At 44.7% G+C, this 18,834-nt stretch overlaps 1 protein-coding gene across 1 annotated transcript in view; it reads left to right on the top strand.

The window, feature by feature from the left end:
* Positions 1-388: 388 nt before the first annotated feature.
* The window catches only part of LOC117438267 (ankyrin repeat domain-containing protein 11-like), a 181,786-nt gene continuing 163,340 nt past the window's right edge, over positions 389-18,834 (top strand). Inside the window, exon 1 of the mRNA XM_034073789.1 lies at positions 389-676. The gene's annotated coding sequence lies outside the window, so the exon portion shown is untranslated. The remainder of the gene's footprint in view (positions 677-18,834) is intronic.

Below are 18,834 nucleotides of genomic sequence, written 5' to 3'. Positions count from 1 at the left end.
CTCGTATTGGTTATATCCACATAACCACACCTATGATTTACGAAAGCCCATACATTTATGTGTTTATCACAATCCCCCCTTTTTCTTAATCCATTTGGCTTGAGCCATAGTTTTCATTTCTGGCTTTTCTCATTTGCTCATTTTTTGCAAAGATTTATTTTGCCTCCTCAAAGGGATCATCACGAGACCGAATTTTTAACATAAAATTTCATCATTTTCTAACACCACCACCATCCCACTAGGAAACTCCACCCAGCATCTCCCGTCACCGCCGCAAAACCCGCCCGGAGGCGCCGCCACGCTCGTGACCTCTACAGCGCCCACCAACGGACTTACGGGGCACGTCGGTGTTTCTACTTCCGGCGGCTCTCGCGCGCGGCTGGAGGTGGAATGTTGTAACGCCGTGGTTCATCTCCCTCCCCTTCTCATTTTCTCCCTTTCTTCACTCTGTGTTCTGCCAATGGGGTGTGAGGATACGGTGAGCCAATGAGTAGTGGCGTCTGATCGGTGGTCGGTTGGTTGTCAGGCAAAGGAGCAAAGGAATCCTGCAGATCAGTCCTGCTAGCCGAGGTTGAGCGCGGTGGGGTCATGGAGCATGCGGCCGGGAAGCGTCGCTGCCCCTATTGGTAGTTCTGCAAGCCGCACTCCCCCGCGAGGCTGCCCTCGGCCTGCTGAGGTAAGGGGCAGTGAGGCGAGGTTGGGGCCGTGCCCAGGGAGCGGGGCCCAGCTTGGGGCGGGAGAAGGGGCTGCCGCGGCCTCGTGTGGGAGGAGAGGGGCGGCCTAGGTGGGGGTGAGTGGTACCGGGACGGGGGAGTCGAGGGCGTGAGGATAGAGGGGTCCAGAGAGGCGGCACCGGGAGCGGCTGGGGGAAGACTATGGGGCTGTGGGGTGAGGGTAGTGCGGGGTTGGTTCGTGGGGAGAAAGCGACTTACTGAGAGTGAGAAGAGGATGCGGGGCCTTTGGGGGAAGTGGAGAGGGAGATGAGGGTCAGAAAGGGCTGGGGGGGGATGGTGTGGTGGGGAAGAGTGGGGGCGGAGGCGCTGGAAGGGGAGGGGGTTGAGGGGGCCTCGCTGAGGTGAGGAGGGCTTGGGAGGGGCTGGTGTGTGTGCTTTGGTTTTGGAGTGGCTGATGTGTGTGGGGGTTGGGGGAGCTGCAGAGAGAGCTCGGGGGCTGATGAATGTTCAGGGCTATGGAGGCTTGTGAGGTGCGGTCGGGCGCATGAGAGAACAGGAGAAACGCGGGTGTCTGTGTCCCCCCCACATCCACCCTATTTTTTGTGGGGACGCCGAGGTGTGGTGGGGGAGGTGGGAGGGGAGCGTGCGTTTTGGGATGAGTGCTGTGCAGGGAGGAGCAAGACCAAAAGTTGTCTGAAATGGTAGTTCCCGTTTCCTATTTCATCATCCCTGGGTAGGCGTTAGCCCCGCGTGTGCATGCGCAGAGGATAGAGCTGAACTGAGCTGCCGCCAGCCAGCCTGACTGCTCCGTGTTTATTTATTTATATTGTAGTTTAATCTTTAAATTGCTTCGTATTTTTCTACTTGGAGAAGCCTTTGTGTGCTGGGGAGGGGCTGCTTGATACCTTTGCCCTTTAGTGAAGAGAAGAAAAAAAGAAAAGGGAAAAAATCCCAGTCCAAAACAGTTGCACTTCTGCAGTCCAGAATTAACCTCTCCCTATGGGGTAGATTGATTGCATGTTTAGAAAGTCAAATCGTTGCTCTCTCCCCCAGCCCTTGCCTCAAAAAGGAGCTGGGATGAGCTGAGCCCTTGATGTCCTTTGCCCTTTCCCAGAGAGAGTAGCTGTCCTGCCAGGGAGTGTGTGCAGGTTCAGAACCGGCCTCTTCATTGAGGCACAAGAGTTGGTATGTTTATGGGTTGGTCTCTACTCCAGGCTTGGAGATGTGTTTTGATATCCAGTTGCAGGAAAGGGTTCTTCTACCCTCCTGATTTTGTACACAAAGTACTCTCTTATCACTGGGGACGTAGCCCTATAGGCAGAGACCAAATTCCAGTCAGCTCTTGAAGCAGAGTTCCTTCCTGAGATGGCTTCTGAAATTGGATATAGACCAATTCATTTTATATATATTTTTTTTTCTTTCCTGTGCAGGTAAAGGTATTTAGCTGAAAACATCTTGTGAATGTAATGCTTTGTATTGTCTGTGTGCTTTTCTGAGATTTATATAAATTCAAGGAACTTGGAATTAAATGTATTTATCCTTTTTTTCTGATTTGTTCATAAAATTGAATGTTTTTGTATAATCACTCCAATTCCCTTTTTTTGTTTTGGGGGGGGGGAACAGGATGGACAGCACCACTCCATGGAGTCATGGAGAGGAAAAAGATTTATTCTTGCCTGTTTTCAAATGGCATTGATACATTCTTTTGTGTGTGCTCTACCAGGAACTAAATATTTGACTTGATTAACTTAAAAAAATGCATTTTATCAATTGATTTACTGATTTATTGGCAGTTAAAGATGTGTGTTTGAGCACTTTTAAATAGTTATGGTGGAAGGGCTTAAAATGTTGCGTGGTGTGAGATGTACTGCTTTCTCTGTCTTGGCAGGGAAACTCTTGTTTTCTTGCAAAGCATTAGCCTGAAGCTGTGTTACCTGTTTTCTTCCTGTGGGAAGCTTCCTTGGTGGGCGATCTCCATCTGAGGGGTGGTCTGTGCCTGTGGGTGTGCACTTAGGGCTCTGCTTAAGCTGCTTCCAGAGCAGTTACCCTCATGGTCTTCCTGTGTCTGTCCCCAAGGCAGAGCCATGTCTGTGCTACCATGTCTGTCCCTGTGTCTGCTCTTGCCAAGTTGTGTCTGGGGGTTGTGGAACTCAGCTCTTTTTATAAAGAGATGCTCCAGGTCTCTGCTTCTAGGAGAACTTGTCTGTCCTAAAGGAGGTAGTGCAGGAAGGGATAAGACTTGCCGGAGCCTGTCTTGTCTGTGTCCTCCCTGGAAAAGGGTGGTCTGGGCCTCTGTGGGGTTTGCTATGTGTCTGTATTGTTTGGCTAGCAGTGACTTGCATCATGTTCAGGCATGCTCAGACATGTTCAGAAGTGCTGAGGGTTTGGTTTGTGAAATTCACAGCAGACCATGTTGCTCACACAGTGAACAATGTACTGGAGTTGGAGCATGTGCCAAGCCCTTTGATTTCTGCCCTCTGACTGGATAAGTTCCTGCCTGGTTTTTCCTTATTTCTGCTCTCAGCTGATGACAAGAGCCCTGGTCCAGGAAGCATTTGCTGCTTTGACAGGCTGGGAGCTGGAGGTGTTACACTTAGTGTTTCACAATTGGTTTTACTGTTGAGTTCTGCTTTTAAAAATGAACTCTTGTTCCTATCCTAATTTTTATTTTTGTTTTTAATAAAAAAAAGCCCAACCTATGGCTCGGGGTAAAATGATTTTTGAAATGTGCTACTTTTTGTTTTTAAGATGTTTTACCTAAATGTAATACCATTTTCTCAGACTTTGGATGGGGGAAGAAAACTCCAAAAAAGCCCTGAAAACAAAAAAACCTCCAGCAGAGTGCTGGGCTTAATTTCTTCTTGTGTGTGTAGTAGACAACCTGTTTAAAATTATTTTATTTTCTACTTATGCTTTCATCAACTAAGTTCCCAAAACCACTTCTAAACAAGCCAAAAGCATCTCACAGTGTCATGCAGCATTCTGCTGTTTAGTAGAGCAGACAAATGTATTTCTCTAGGGTCAATAAATACTAGTCATGCTAATCGATACTGTACCAGCAGTGCTCCTGTTCTGTAAATCAGATGGACTGCTCATGACTGGTGGTGATTATTTTAACTGTGTAATTGTAACATGGCTGTGTGATGACAGTGTTTCCTACAGATATTTCAAAGGAAAGCTTCTGACTAGTATATCTTTACAGTGTTTAATCTGTACTGTCTTTGTTGTGGCTTTTGGATGTGTTTGAAGTATGAATTTTTTTTTATTACCTCTTGCTTCTCTATACATTAAATGAAAGCAATAATCTGTAATAATGAAGTGTCTCAAGTATAGGAACAAAACCAGGATTTTGGAGGCTCCCATGGGATGGGGGAGTCTTGGTTTCAGTTAGTTTTAGATCCATGCAGTGACTAAGGCAAAAAATGAAGAAGAGCTTTAAGTTACTGTGAAGAAATGGCAGTATTTTTTAAGTAGTGCTTGAATCTTCTACAAGCTTTTTTTTTGGGGGGGGGGGAGGGGAATATGTTGTGTTGTGACTTAAGTCTTAACTGGGACAGTTTGATTACTCAGTGAAGAAATCCTTCTCTGAGGGAAGGAAATGCACAGGAGCTGGTTAATTACATTTTCTGAAATGAGTGAGTGAGGCTCCCTCCTGAGTTTAGCTCCTCTTCCTCTTGAGCAACACCTGAATTTCAGGCTTGACTGTCTGCCTCATGGATTGAAATTCTTCCTTGGTATTAAGATTTAATGGTGGTAGATACATAGCAAGTAGTGACAGGTACTATTGCTTTCCTGTACAGTGAAGCAAATAATACTTGGAAATATTTACATGGTGGTTGTTATTCTAATTGTATTTCCTTGATGGGCCTCTAGTAAAGGTGGCTTGTCTACTCCCTCCATGGTGAGTCAGAACTGGAGGTATTTTGGTTGTAAAAGGCTGTGGGGAGAACTGGTGTCTCCATAGCAGAGATTTCAGTGTTTTGTGATAAACTCGCATGTATTTTTACCCCATCTAATTTAAACCAGTCTGCATGACACTTTACAGGAATGATTTGTATGCGGCTTTTAAATACTTTCTTTCTCCTGCAAGGGGGATCAGCATGGAGAGAGCTGCTTTTTCCGAGGGTGCAGGGTGCTAAAATTCTCTGCCAAGTCGTATGTAATTTGTATGTCACTGATGCATGGTCATAAAAATACTCTCAGGAATGTTAAAGGAAAAGCTGGTGTAGCCAATTATCTGAAGTCACAGGCATCCTAAACTGGCTTGTGCAGCCAGAGCCTTAATATGCTTGGGCAAAATGCTGTCTTCGGTATCCTACTGTGAGGAGGGGAGGAAGCTATTGGCACCAGCAGTCTGGAGGCTGCTCTGGAGGGTATTCAGCTGTACCTGGAATTTCTAAGCCTATGTGAGAACTAGTGTTTTCTGGTGTATTTTCTAGTGCAACTGTTGTGTATTTAAAAATCTTAATTTGTCTGAGCCTGGGTGGTGGTGCAGGCTTCATCTGTGGATAGTTAAAGGTGATGCCAATTTGTAATATTTTACAAGCATGTATTAAAAAATATAAAAAGTGCTAATAGCAGTGAAAAAACTTGTTCAGAGTGTTGTGTGTGTGAAGACAGCAGGCTCACATGTTGGTCTGTGTAGTCTCTGTCAGCTGAGCACTTTTAAAATCTTCTACTTTTGATGCTGCATGTGGAATGGCTAATCCCATAAAAACCTTGCACCTTTTGGTAGATGAAATGCTGTTGTTCTGAACTTACTTGAGCAAAATTACTTTTATAGGTGGTATTAGCTCTGTGGCTCCAAGGGTAATGCAGTCCTTGCATGAGAAAGGTCTTGCTTTGATCTGACAGCTTTCAAGATCCATTTCCAATCATTGAGTTCCATTAACTCTGTTTATAATGGTGTCCTCAGACTTTTTTTCTGTTTATGTGACTCTTTAGGGTGTTAACATTTCTGTGTATGAGTTCTCTTTAATAAACTGAAGGAGTAATTGGGGTCAGGAAAGGAAATAATCCTGTTAGAAAGTGCAGTTAATTATATTGGGTATTTTAGGCTCCAAAATTCTTTCTTTTGATTCTTGAATGTTTTCCTCAGACTGCAGCATGTAGAAAAATTATCAAATTGCCACCAAAATAGGACAGTGGGGCAGGGGGGTGTCTGTCTGTCCAGTTAATTTTGGGGGTGTGAAACCACTGCAGGTTGTGGTGGGGAGGCTTCCCCAGTGAGCAGCCTCTACCTTCTCCTGCATTGCTGAAGGCACTGTCAAGGTGGTGATGTGAAGCATATATTACCGTTTACATTGTCCCTGCCATATGGATGTGTGCAGTACTGTCCTTGGCACTCGTGTGTTGAATTATTCTCTCAAAATCTGTAGGCAGCCTTTCTTCTCCTGTCTCTAAGAAAACCAAACTCATCTGATGAGTATTTCCTGCAGTGGCAGGAGCAAGCTATTTATTGTATATTGCATTTGTATTAGTAAACCAAAGTTTACATCTTTCCATATGTTGTGGAAACATTGAAATATTAATTCTGCTGGTAGGTGCAAGAGTATTTGTACTGGGTTCATGTGTGACTAAAATGCGTTCCCGCTTCTTTAGTTATATAATTTACAGGCTTTGAAAGTAGAAAGAGTAGAAAACTTCAGTATGTGTAAAAGAAGCTTTATCTCAACTATGTACTGAGGGAACCAGTGTTTTTCTCACTTATGAACAGGGAGAAAGCATCTCCTTTCCTCTTGTGTTGTTTTGGATTTGCTCTGAGAAAATTAAGGCAATCCTCATTTGAGTGGTTGGCTTCAGGTCCTCAGCTGGGGATGCAACATCTGCAGGGTGTTGTGGTGGGGTGGTTAAATGGCTGCAGGTAATCGAGAGGAGGGGAGGGGAAGCAAACACTGAACAAGCCACCTCTGCAAATGTTGTTTTTTTTTTATTATTATTTTTTTGAGACTGACAGCTTTGCAGTATAGAAAAAGTAAAAAAGAATTTGCCTCCAGAGCAGCATAAAGCTGCTAAAATTGTGTCACAGGCATGGCAAAGAAGGGTAATGTTACCCTCTGAAAAATTCACTGCAGTCCAGAGGCAGCCTGTCCCTGAAGGTTTGACAGCCTGTGCAGCAAGTGACTGGAGAGCTAGTGTTTGAAATACTGTGCCACTCTGAGTATCTTGATAGGAAATGAAAGGATGTGTAATTAAGGACTCCTAAAAAAATCCATTAAATAGAAAATAATGTGAATGGAAACTTCATTATGAAGTATAAAATGTTTAACTGCAGTTCATGGTGCATCTTCATTTTAAATACAGCACACATGAAAGTGTTCCTCTCTCCTTGAGCATGGAGTCTTATCAGCTTATCTGGGCAGGAGTTCAGAGCCATAAAACTATATCCTGCTTACACCTTTCAGCCTATCCTATGACCCACTCTGTGTAAGCAAGTTGTACTAGGAGCTCCAAATTATTAGTAGCTGGGTTTTCTGCAGGCTTGTTAGATCCAGGAGGAACTAGATAAAGTTCCAGAAAGCTTTCTGTTGGTAATTGTCTCCTGATAGCTGCCTTCGGCTGGGAGGAGCTAACAGATCTAGTATCCTGCTGACTGTGGCAGTGACCGTATCCTGTGAAAAACAGCAGGCTTTTGGGTAGAATTTACACTTTCAGTCTGTTATTTTCCATGTTCTGCAGGCTGTTGGGGATTGTGAAATGTCACTGTTGTCATAACAGCTGCATTAACCGTTGCATCAGGCCTTGCATGGACTGAAGATGTAAGCCTATTTATAAAGTACTGCTATTGTTTTATCTTTAGATAGGTGGATGAGATTAGCCATACTGATGCTGGGAAGAGCTACAGATGGATGCAGGAAAGGGAGGGGCTGTATGGGGGGAACTAGCATCCTGCTCATGGCTGGGCTACAGTTGTTTAAATACCACTGGGTGAGCTCTAACTCTAGTTACGGTGTTTGGCTGCTTCCCATAGCTAGCTGTCTCATTGGTTTCATCTTGCAGCTAGGCACAGGCAGATACATTTATCCAAGCTGGACTGTTTGTCTATAACAAGCAAGGCTGGGTATTTTTGTGTGTAAAAGTTTACCTTTCTGAGCAGTCTTAAGCATTGAATGTGCTAGCCAGGTTTGAAGAAGAAAGCCTGTTCTCCTTGAATGTTGATCTTTTTATTCCAGCTTGTGTGGTTTCTTGTCCTATCACTCAAGAAAGGATGTGAGAATAAGCTAGTTTTGGAAATGAAGATCGCTGATAACTGCTATATCTTCTCTAGCTTCCTTCCTTGCTGTGGCCTGTTTCTGGGCACATGTCTGAGCCCTGTGCTGTAACTGTCCTGGTTAGATCTGTTTGATGCTCTCCATTTTGCTAGCAGCCCAGAAGGTTTCTGGCTTTCTAACTGGGATTTGAGGTGCCCTGCATTACTCAGGGCTGTTCTCTGTTGTGGGTGATGATGGCAAATTAAATTGCTTTCCCCTGTGATTGGTGCTGATACTAGAGTTTTAAACTCATGTGGTGAGAGCTGAGTTGCCTTTGAGTTAGTCCTCATCTGGGGAAAAGAGATCAGAAGAGAAGTCAACTTTGTGTGGCTTTTTCCTGGTGTGCTGAGTAGTGCTCCTTAGAAGGCTACAGTCTTGAAATGCTGAATTTATTTCTGCAGTCTGTTCTGTCTGCTAGCTTCCCCTACTTAACCCACCATAATATTTCTTCTCCCTTCTGTCTGTCCCTCCTTCCCAGAAGCCTCATCTGATGGAGGTTATGCTTGGTGTTCTGCTCTCAGTTTGGTCTTCCTCATCCAGGATTCTTGTCTCTCATTTTAGCCCATCTGTCTTTTGATGTTCCCTCCCATCTATTCCTGCTTTTCTTCTTTCTGAGATCGTCCTGCATCTTCATCTCCCTCTCGAGATTTGGGCCTTGTTTTTGTGTGTTGTGAGGGAAGTGCTTAAAAAATGGAGTGAAGCTGTGGTAGCACTGAGGTGAAGGATTTTGGGGGTGTGGAGACTTCTGCCAGGGATAAGAGTTTGGGGTGCTGTTAGCATTGGGGCTGCTGTTGTGTGTACCACTAATAGCTTGTTACCTCTTCTGCATCCCTGTGACTAGCTGTTGTCTCTGGTTAGATAAGCTCTTTGAAGTTTTCTCTTTTATGGATTTGTCCTGGATATGAATGATGGGTCTCCTTTTCATGACATTATCAGTAATAGTTGTAGGCAGAATTTACTCCTACAGAGTGGTGTAGGTAATTGAAATCCACAAGAATCCTTTGGAGGATCTCTTCAGGGCTGTTACCTCGTACATCTGGTGCTAATTTACTTGATGCAGTTTGTAGTAGAGAAGGGTGCATGGGATGTCTGCTGGCAGTGTTGCATGCTTAGTATTGCATAGCAGCCTGGCTTCCCCCTGAACCTCCTGCTGCTTGCTGGAGCATGTGAGCTGCTGGCTGCCTGGCTTGCTCTAGAGTTCTACTTCATGTTAGCATTAATCTGCTTGTGTTTACAGAAAAAGTGACTGTTCTGATGTGGATGCATTTTGGCACAGTAACTCAGGTCTTTGCAAAAGGACGTGGAAGCACATCAGCAGGAAGTGGGGTGCATAGAATCAGAATAGTTAGGGTTGGAAAGGACCTTAAGATCACCTAGTTCCAGCCCCCCTGCCATGGGCAGGGACACCTCACACTAAACCATGCCACCCAAAGCTCTGTCCAACCTGGCCTTGAACACTGCAAGGGATGGAACATTCACAACCTCCCTGGGCAACCCATTCCAGTACCTCACCACCCTAACAGTGAAGAATTTCTTCCTTATATCCAATCTAAACTTCCCCTGTTTAAGTTTTAAGCCATTACCCCTTGTCCTGACATTACAATCCCTCATGAATACTCCATCCTGAGTATCCCCATAGCCCCCCTTCAGATACTGGAAAGCTGCTATGAGGTCTCCACGCAGCCTTCTCTTCTCCAGGCTGAACAGCCCCAACTTTCTCAGCCTATCTTCATATGGAAGGTGTTCCTGCCCCCTGATCATCCTTGTGGCCCTCCTCTGGACTTGTTCCAACAGTTCCATGTCCTTCTTATGTTGAGGACACCAGAACTGCACACAATACTCCAAGTGAGGTCTCGCGAGAGCAGAGTAGAGGGGCAGGATCATTTTTTTGTGACCTCCTGGTTACGCTTCTTTTGATGAAGCCCAGGATGCAGTTGGTTTTCTGGGCTGCAAGGACACACTGCCGGCTCATGTTCATTTTCTCATCGACCAACACCCCCAAGTCCTTCTCCACAGGGCAGCTTTGAATCTCTTCTCTGCCCAACCTGTAGCTGTGCCTGGGATTGCTCCCACCCAGGTGTAGGACCTTGCACTTGTCAAGGTTAAACCTCATAAGGTTGGCATCTGCCCACCTCACAAGCGTGTTGAGGTCCCTGTGGATGGCATTCCTTCCCTCTACCGTATCAACCGAACCACACAGCTTGGTGTCATCGGCAGACTTGCTGAGGGTGCACTCAATCCCACTGTCCATGTCACTGACAAAGATATTGAACAAGACCGGTCCCAACATCAATCCCTGAGGGACACCATTCGTTACTCTTTTCCAAATGGACATTGAGCCATTGACCACAACTCTTTGCATGTGGCCATCCATCCAGTTCTTTATCCACCGAGTGGTCCACCTATCGAATTGATGTCTCTCAGATTTAGAGACAAGGATGTCACATGGGACAGCATTAAATGATCTGGTACGTGGATGGTAGCTGGGCCTGGTGGGATTCATCTGCCTGAAGCCTAGCAAGGATGGGGTGTGTATGCATCATTTTTATGTGCACAGAATATAAATACTTGCTGGTGCAGGCATGCAACTTGTGGTTTTAGAAGTTCTTTTATGAAAACAGCATTCAACCCCTCCACCACTGCAGTAAGAAGCTTCAGTAGAAACCCAATCCTACCAGTTAGGGAAGGTTTTGAAAGGAACCTAGCAACTGCTACTGTGATTCAATTTGTAGATTTATTATTTATTTTTAGTCTATGGATTGTAGCAGTTTTCTCTGCATTATACAGAGGTAGTCTGCATATGGCTGTAGAGAGAAAGGTGGAGGGAGTCATGGGTCAGTGACAGCAGTAGTTGAAATTATAATGGTAATGCTACTGTGGGCTTTGCAGCAATCAATCTTTGGGGAAAGTGGAGCATCATCGCAGTGTGAGGTGGCAGGCTCAACCTTAGCAGGCATCCCCACAGAGGCAACGTTGACCTGGGTGGTATCAGGTTCTGCCTCCCCTGCATCGCATGAGGCTCGGGCTTTTATATTGACAAAAATGCACACACATTCTGAGGCAGGGGGCCAGCCTACATTGGAAGAAGTGGCCAGCTATATCCAGAAAGGTCTCCAAGGGTCGAGACTTTTCCAGGGAGTTCTAAAGCAGACCTTTCTGGGTAGAAACCAAAGCTGGACTTTCCAGGGAGGAGCCAAAGCAGACAAACAGTACTTTTCTATCTTTGTGTGTTTTGCCACAGACCATTATCTATTATCCCTGACACAGGTGTTTAATGCGCTCTGCATCCTGACATTGCTGGTACCTCTAAGCTGTCATATGGGACAGTCAGACTTACTGGCAACTTATGACATAATGATCGCTTACTCATAGGTTTATCTGGATTTTATTCCATTTGTGCTTCACTGCAGCTACCCAAAAATCAAGTGTTCCACACCAAATGCTTTATAATTTGGAAGTATTTTATTTGAGAGTTAGGTATTAAAGTATGTAATGGTGTAAGAAAATATGAGGAAGCAATTTTTTTAGCTGGTCTTGAGTTGGTATTTCCAGTATCATAGGAACAGCCTCATATGGGATGAAGGCAGAGGTGTACAATGGCTCTTTAGCATGTGGTTTAAGTCAAGAGAATGTCACTGTATTGGTAGAGCATAGCTGGGCACTCTGCTTAACTTGCTTAAAACAAGCAAACAACCCCAACCCCGCATGGCCCTGTGGTCTGTCTGTAAATGAGTGCACAGGATGGCTAACTTGTGAGTCCTTCTCAGTCTGAGGCAGCTCTCTCAGGGGAGCTTTTGAGGTGTGTTTTTCCCAAAGGTGTGGTCCTGAAGAGCTGCTCAATGAATTGCTCAGTATGAGTGGTGACTAAGTACTTGGGTTAAACGTTTTGTAACATGAGAAGAGTGGTTTTGGTGGAAAAAATAGTATTTGACTCTTTCTGAAGCTTCACTTTGAGAATATTTGAAGGTTCACTTATTTGCACTTGGGTTTGGTCTGACAGCCAAGATGTTACCTTATCAAAAGTAATTGAAGGAGTGTTAATTGCAGATAAAACATTATAAAGACAAACTGTTTTGCTCCCTTCTTTTGGGCACTGGGGTTGACTTTGAGCTGCTTTGTACCATGTTGTGTTTTGAAGATGGCCTTGCATTCAGCTGCATTAATTGTGCTAGAGATGTGGAGGGGAGGGGTGCTTTCTAGCACAGCCTGGGCACACTTGCTGGTACCAGGAAAACAGTGCAAATTTGGACAAGATGTGGGGTGGTGGAGAGTTCAGAGGAGCTGCCTATGTGCAGTCCTGGGAGAGGGATTTCTTCAGGGAGTGGGTGAATTGTTTCCTTCTAGTCTGAACAGCCTCTTAATGAACTGCCCTCTCCAGGGTGCAGAGAATAACCTTCCACAGTGAAATTCAACCTGGGAGACTTCTACCATATTGCTGCCTTCAAATGGTTGTATCTAAAAATACATTCCTGCTGCTGCACACTGGATTTGAGGCATGTTCATTTTTTTTTTTTAAGAAGGAGACTTGTGTTGCTGTATAAAATACTGTGCACAGCAAAAATGCAATTTACAGAATTAGCATTTTTCTTCCAACAAAAATGTGGTGGGAAAAATTGTTCTGGTTGAAATTCCTTCTCATAACAAATAGTAGCAATGGTGTGTGTGTGTGTCTGAAAACGCTTAATGATAAGTTTTTGAAAACAAGTTCTCCCAAGCTGCCCAAGCTTCACTATATGATTCCTCTTCACTGCTGTTTCTGCAGGAGACTAAAAAGTATTCTCACAACTGGCTGGCTGGATAGTTTTGACCACTTCTGTCCCTTCTGAGCACAACTATTTTGGAATGCTTTGTCTATGCCAAATAAACAGGACTATTTTTCACTAGTCTCAGCCTGGGAATGTGCTACAAGGCTGTGGCTTCTGGGTGTGAACAAGGTTTTTCTTTCTGTTCCATTGAGGTGTCCCTGCCCATGGCAGGGGGGTTGGAACTAGATGATCTTAAGGTCCTTTCCAACCCTAACTATTCTATGATTCTATGTCGGGTCTCTCTTGCTCTACTCCATTCTCTCATTCAGGTATGCTCATTTGGTTGTAATTTGGCACTTTCTCTTTGGGTGAGGAGGAATGAAAGCCTACCAGGCTAACAGCTATAAGCAGTACTTGTAGTTATTGTTACCTCTGTGTGTAATGATTAATTCTGGAGGCAGACAGCTTGCTGCCCTCAGTATGTCATTGTAGTTCCAGACAAGTTCAGATGATGTACTTCAGCACTGCTGGCTCACAATACCTCTGTTACAAGGCTTTGTTTGTGAGTAACTCTGGAGGCTGATTTATGGCAGCAGTAGGACGAGCTAGTTTAGGTACAGCGTGGCTGGCTGTAGGTGAGTTTACTGCCTTGTGCTGAACACCTTGGTAGCTGATGCCCTCTCAGTGAGTTGTGACTTGAATGGTTGCTGTTTGCGCCACTGGGGAAGCAGAGTGGGGTGTTTGAGGGCTGTCATAGAAAACATTGCCTAAGTATGTGAAGCTTTTGTCTTAGCTCTTGCTGTTTTCTGTTTGTTCCCAAGATGAAGTTTTAACCTCAGGCTATTTAAGATTCCAAGTGGGTTTTCCTCCTTTCTTACTTGGCTTACATTGACTCATTTTGATACAGGAGCTCACCCCCTGCATCTGCTGGACTTTTATCTGCTGTGCCTGCCCGTGGCTTTCCCAGAGCCTGCTGATGATGCTCATTGGCAACAGGGTTCAGTCACAAGCTACTTAACCTAAAGCATTTGTAAGGAAACCTTCTTAGAATCATATAATAGTTAGGGTTGGAAAGGACCTTAAGATCATCTAGTTCCAGATCCCCTGCCATGGGCAGAGACACCTCACTAAACCATGCCACCCAAGGCCCTGTCCAACCTGGACTGGAACACTGCCAAGGACAGAGCATTCAGAACTTCCCTGGGCAGCCCATTCCAGTGCCTCACCACCATTACAGTGGTGTCTAGGGCAGCCTGGCAGTCAAGGATGACCACAGTGGTTTCTTTGAAATATGGATGGCATTAGAGGGACTCTGGCTTAAGAATAAAGACTGTTTATGATGTGTAGTTGTAGTCATTTACCTTGAACCATAATTATCTTATTTCCCGAGTTAAAAATGTCATGTCATCTTGCTCATATAGTTAAGACTTCTTTATCCATTTGCTGATAAGAGTGCATCATCTTTAAGGTATTTCACTTTTTTTTCTTATGTTATACTAAGGGAGGTTTTAACTTAAACAGATTAAATTGTAGCCTGGAGAAGTGTGTCCTCTAGACTGGCAGAGCAAGGCCTGTCTCTGCTTTCTAGTACAGAAGGGCAAGCTGTAGCCTTGAGCTTTAGCCCAAGGGTGATTAAGGAAATTGCAGGAGCTATATTTTGACTTGATACTTTCCACTCATTAGAGAAGCCACAGAAGGGTGGTAAGGGGTGAAGGAGGAGAGATGAGGGAACACAGAATCACAGAATAGTTAAGGTTGGAAAGGACCTTACAATCATCTAGCTCCAACTCCCCTGTCATGGACACAGACACCTCACACTAAACCATGTCACCCAAGGCTCTGTCCAACCTTGCCTTGAGCATTGCCAGGGATGAAGCATTCACAGCTTACTGGGGCAACCCATTCCGGTGCCTCATCACCCTCACAGTAAAGAACTTCTTCCTTATATCTAACCTAAAGTTCCCCTGTTTAAGTTTGAGCCCATTACTCCTTGTCCTACCACTACAGTCTTTAATGAAGTGTGCCTCTCCAACATCCTTGTAGGCCCCCTTCAGATACCTGAAGGCTGCTATGAGGTCTCCACACAGCCTTCTCTTCTCCAGGCTGAACAGTCACAACATACGGGAGGTGCATGCTTGGGTATTTCTAGAAATCTTAATTATGTGCACAGAATCAAAAACTAGTTCAGTGGAAACTGTTAAGGTTTGCTTGGCTCTTCTGCCACATCATGCTAAGAAGAAAATGAGCTACTTCAGTGATTTAAGCTTTCAGATTGTTCTGGGAGCTGGGACTCTTCTGACAGCCTCAGTTTTTTACTCTGCCAAGTGCCTTTGAGGCTGCTTTCATACCTCTTTACAGGAGAAATGCTAGGTGATTTTAGATGTTAGCATTTTCAAGGTATTCTTAAGGGTAGAGAAGTTTAAATGTCTGGTATGAAGGAACCAGATAACCAGTAATAAAGTTGGCATGTCTGGTAATTTCAGAGTTTATCACTCAGCTGCCTGTTGCGTTTTTGCAAGGGGTTTATTTATTTATTTATTTATTTTTATTTTTTGGTGTGTGGGTGGCTGAGTGGCTTTCTTTGTTTTTTGGTTTGGTGTGGGTTTTTTTTAATGCAGTTCAAGTGTAGTATAAAAGTGTTTAACTACTTGTTTTGAACTACTGAAATTTTATTTGAGCTTCTCAAGTCTCTTCTACAAAAGGAGACATAGAAACCCACTGTACACAAGTGCTGTTCCCATTCTTCTTGCAAGGGGTTGTGTGGAGTGTTATTAGACGACAGTGGCATGCAATAATCCCTCAGGGTCAGCCCAAATGACCAGGTGATTGAAGCTGAATCTGATTGTTGTATTGGTGTATAAATGCTGTAACTGGTGTCATTTGAATTGGAAAAAGTGCAAATCTTCAGGAATACCTGGAACACATAGAAACTAGTTATATGATTTCACAGATCCTGGTCTGTTTTTATTTGCTGGTAGGCTCTAAACGGCTTAGTCCTGAATTTAGACAAAAGTCAACCATCAGTTTATTAGGGACTATGTTGTCCACATTGGACTTTTAATTGAAATGGTTCAAGGACGATTTGCTTGTTTCAGTGGGATAAATTGAGCTTTAGGCTCTTCAGTCCACACATAAGTATCTTGATCTGTGTTTTTTGAGGATGGTGTCAGGTTATTTTGTGTTTTTTATCAAGTGACAAAGATGACAGGAGCTTTAAAAAAACAGATTTCTGCATATGCATCTGCAGGGCAAAATGAAGTAACTTTGAGACAACAAATATATTGCCTACTTAGTTTCTGAATGCTATCAAATTAAATGTTACTTGATGCTGCAGTTCTGTCACAATGAAACATACTGAAAGAGTTTTTCCTAGCATATCTGGTACGGTAGCACTCAATGGTGGTGTGGCTTCATTCAGGCCACCATAGTCTACTGTTAGTCTCCATTCTGTTTTAGACTTTTACACTGGAATTATGGGGCTATTAAAGGGTGAGCGGGACCTACTGATTGCTCCTTGGCTCTGTAGTCTACAGATCAGATTATGGATGGGAATCAGGGAGTCTTGGTTGGTGCAATATTGCTGCTGGTGTGCTGTTGTGGTCGTGATTGGCACTTCTTGGTCTTCAACCCCCAGCAACCCCACAAAAGAAGGATCCTCTCATAACATCATCATTGTATAGAAACCTTTCTTCCACAGCTGCCAAAAGCCACCTCCAAATGCTGAGGGACTATTTCTCTTTTGTAATTGCTTTGTCAATTCCCCCTTCCCTAGAAAGTGATTCCAGCTGCTTACCCTCCCTGCCTTCTAGTTTGTGACCATCAGATCTATTGTCCCAGCATCAGAGCAACCATGAGAGCATGTGCTCCCCTGATCGATGGGTAAAATCTTTTTGCATATTCCATAGCTTGCTTGAGGTCTGGGGTCGAGAAGTCACCTCTTCTTCCTCTGATTCGTTTAATAATAGCTCCTGATCAGATGCTGTCCTGGGTAGTAAGCGCATTGTTTCTTCATCTTTCTTGCCTCTTCTTTGCTTTTCCCCTTGCGTACAGGGGCAACTGAGATTGGCACGAATTGGTTCTCTGATTTAGCTGCAGTGGTTATCATTGTGGTTGGAATGCCATATTGGTGCCATAGTCACAGGTTTGGTGCCATAGTCGGGGATTTTGGTATCTTGAACATGGGACCCAAGTTAGTAGGCCAGGCCTACTGGATGCTGGTGGAGCTAGTCTGACAGAGAAGGGGAAGAGTGGTTTTGGTAGGAGGCTTGCCAGACTGTTCAGGGATGCTTTAAACTAGTTGTGTTGGGGGAGGGGGGCATCATTCCATCCCAACACTACCAGTCAGTTGCCAGCACCTATAATAAATGTGCGGAGCAATGTAGATATATTCCACCCACTCCAGCCAATGAGCCGGCTTCATTTGGAGCTTGGCTCAGATGCCTCTATACAAACGCTCGTAGCATGGGGAACAAACAAGAGGAATTAGAGATGTGTGCATGTCTACGGGGTTATGATATAACAAGCATCACAGAAACATGGTGGGATGGCTCCTTTGACTGGAGTGTTGTAATGTAAGATTACAGGCTTTTTAGAAAGGACATGCCTGGCAGATGGGGAGGGGCAGTTGCTGTTCATGTTAGGAATAGGCTGGAGAGTATGGAACTCTGACTGCTCACCTCTCCTTAGTTAAGAGAGTTTGTGGGTCAGGGTTAAAAGGAGAACAGCTATGGGGGACATTATTGTGGGTATCTGTTACAGACCGCCTGATCAAGAAAAATCTGTGGAAGAAGCACTCTACAGACAGATAGGAACAGGCTCACAATCAGAGGCCCTTGTTCTCATGGGGGACTTCAACCACCCTGACATCCATGAAGGATGGCGGACTAGGGAGGACTATCAATCTATTGTTTCATTTGTGGGAAAGGATAGTTTAGACCCTGTCCCGCAGGTGAAAAAGGGTACTAGGACAAGAGTTAGCAGAGCTCACTCACAGAGCTTCAGGTTAGATTCAAAGTGCGAGCAAGTCGTAGCTGAACTAGTGAGGCATTGTTCTACTATTAATGAAGACCAAAAGGCCTCCCACCTCCCAAGGGTGCCATCAGCGTGCTCTGCTCGCTCCCTGAAATGCCTGTACACCAATGCACGCAGCATGGGGAATAAACAGGAGGAGTTAGAAGTCTGTGTGCGGTCTAAAGGTTGTGATCTAGTGGCAATTACAGAGACATGGTGGGACAGCTCACATGACTGGAATGTGGTCATGGATAGCTATGTCCTTTTTAGGAAAGATAGGTCAGCAAACCAAGGTGGTGGAGTTGCTCTTTATGTGAGAAAGCAACTAGAATGTATTGAGTTCTGTCCAGGGGCAGATGAGGAGAAAGTGGAATGTCTGTGGGTACGAATTAAGGGACAGGCTGGTACAGGTGATACAGTTGTGGGAGTCTATTATAGACCTCCTGATCAGGATGAAGGAGTTGATGAGGCTTTCTACAGGCAACTGGAAGTAGCCTCACGACTACATGCCTTAGTCCTCATGGGGGATTTTAACTACCCCGATATTTGCTGGAAGACTCACACAGCCAATCATTCACAGTCTAGGAGGTCCCTCCAGTGCATTGATGATAACTTCTTAATGCAAATGGTGGACAAACCAACTAGGAGAAGAGCACTGCTATATTTAGTACTCACCAACAAGGAGGGTTTGGTTGAAGTGGTGATGGTCAATGGCAGCCTTGGCTGCAGTGACCATGAGGTGGTGGAGTTTAGGATCCTGTGTGGGAGGAATAGGATACCTAGCAAGGCCACAGTCCTGGATTTCCGAAGGGCCAACTTTGGCCTCTTCAATCAACTGCTAAGGGAAGTCCCATGGGAAAAGGTACTAAGCGGTAAAGGGGCTCATGATAGTTGGTCAGCATTCAAGGACCACTTTTTCCAAGCTCAGGATCAGAGTGTCCCAATGGGTAGGAAATCAAGTAAGGGATCTAGGAGACCAGCGTGGTTAAACAAGGAGCTGCTGGGCAAACTCAAGTGGAAAAGGAGAATCTATGGATTATGGAAAGAGGGGCTGGCCACTTGGGAGGAATATAGGACAGTTGTTAGAGGATGTAGGGAGGCAATCAGGACAGCTAAGGCCTCCTTGGAAATTAATCTTGCTAGTCGGGTTAAGGA

Source organism: Melopsittacus undulatus (genome assembly GCF_012275295.1).
Source record: "Melopsittacus undulatus isolate bMelUnd1 chromosome W unlocalized genomic scaffold, bMelUnd1.mat.Z SUPER_W_unloc_4, whole genome shotgun sequence".
NCBI classification, from domain to species: Eukaryota; Metazoa; Chordata; class Aves; order Psittaciformes; family Psittaculidae; genus Melopsittacus; species Melopsittacus undulatus.
This window is presented reverse-complemented; position numbering and strand designations above follow the sequence as displayed.